Here is a 2,054-nt window from a genome sequence, read left to right as displayed (position 1 = left end):
GTTGTCTTTGACAATTGAAAAAGAAGAACATTTTATTTGATTTTTTTTAAAAATTGAATGATATTGTCTTTGACATGTGAATCTTTTTAAATTTGAATATGAAGTCTCATATGCTTATAAATAGATCATTTGAGAGCTTCACATTTATAACACCAAAAGCATATAACATTTATTCAAAACTTTCATTCTCTCTTCTTTAAGCATTGAGCCTTAATTCTTGTTCATTTTGAGAGATATAGTTTGCGTTGTATTGTTCTTATTTCACTCATTGATGAGTGTTTTCTGATAACCTACCCACTATCAGCTCTTGTATCAGTAAAATGGTGTGTATAACCCTTGTGCGTGTAGAAAGTGTTCTACACAGGGAATAGTTGAATCACCACGTGTAAGGTGATTGCAAGTGTAGAGGGTGTTCTACAAGGATCCTTTATAGCGGTGTTGTTCAAAAGTGTAATAGGTTTCTATCTCCACCTGAAGGAGGTTGAATAGTGCATTTGAGGATCCTCAAGGGGTACCTTGAGGCGAGGACGTAGGCAGTGGGGCCAAACCCCGTTAACATACTGAGTTTGCTTCTCTTTTACCCTTACTCTTTATATTTATTACTGTTTCGTATTTTGTTTATATTTTATATTGTATATTTGATTTATATTTGTTATTTTTTTTAATACAACTCAATTCACACCCCTCTTGTGTTAGTCCTCTGGGAAACAATATAGTTATACTAATAGTCTACTATTATATAGTTATACTAATCACTATAATTAAAACTAATATATAGCTATACAATATACTTATATAGTTGTACTAATATTATTAGTCTATTATATAGTCTAAGACTCTCAATTCTAATATAGGCTATATAGTTATAACTAATACTAATATTTATATTAATACTAATAATGTAGAATATAGTTATACTAACTAACTGATTCAACATAACTAATATAATATAGCCAAATTGAATTACTAATAGTCTAATACTAATACAATTAAATAGTTATACTAATCATAAATTCATAATAACTAAATCATTATAAGTCTATAACTATATATATTTAGTATCAATACATTATTATATTCTTTAATGTATAACTATTAACTATAATATATAGTACTAGTATAACCGATCAAAAAAATATATAGTACTAGTATATATATTAATGTATTAACATATTATAAAAGTTATGATATAAATTATAATAGATCATATATTTGTAAATTTATAATAGTATTAGTATAGTTAGCTTAATATGTAATATATTAACATTAAATCACTATAACTACATAGAGTATTAGTAATAAGAGTATTACTATTATTTAATTTAGTATTACATATAGTATTACTATCATTATATATAGTTATAGTATTAGTACTGGTATAGTTATTAGTACTAATAGACTAATAGTATTAGTTATTAGTATTACATATAGTTACATATATAGTTATCACTATTACTATTGTGACACCACCAAATCTCCACGCATGGACACGGGAAAATCGAGACGTCCGGATGATGACATCATGGGTCACCACCCTATCGACAAGTACTAAGTGTGTGTATAAGCAATAAATGTACATGAAGAAACATGTAGCGGATAACAAAGTCATAAACTAAATACCAGAATTTTCATTGTTTAATACAAAACTGTTCAAAACATACATAATAAAATATTACAAATCACAAATATTGTTTCAAAGCTGACTATAAAGCATAACTCTAACTCAGAACTTCGGTGGAACCGCATTCTCAGGCTCAACCTCCTCCTCCTCGAACTTTGCACCAAAATCTACGGTACCAAAAATAATGCAGCAGGTAAGTAAAATCCAAATACCACTAGATAAAAGTATATTAAAACTCAAACAATATGCATGAGAGAATGCAAATGCATATAACCCGTAAAACTATATTTTTCCACACACGCCAAAAATCCCATTTGGCCCCAAAAACATATTATTTTCTAACTCACGCCAAAAGTCTCATTTGTCTCATATCCAACTCATATCCAATAACCAATCAAACCGTATGCACCATGACCTCCTCTAGGGGTCATCC

Source organism: Carya illinoinensis, chromosome 2, assembly GCF_018687715.1.
Source record: "Carya illinoinensis cultivar Pawnee chromosome 2, C.illinoinensisPawnee_v1, whole genome shotgun sequence".
NCBI lineage: Eukaryota > Viridiplantae > Streptophyta > Magnoliopsida > Fagales > Juglandaceae > Carya > Carya illinoinensis.
The sequence above is the reverse complement of the archived record's forward strand: the minus strand, read 5'-3'. Positions refer to the sequence as shown.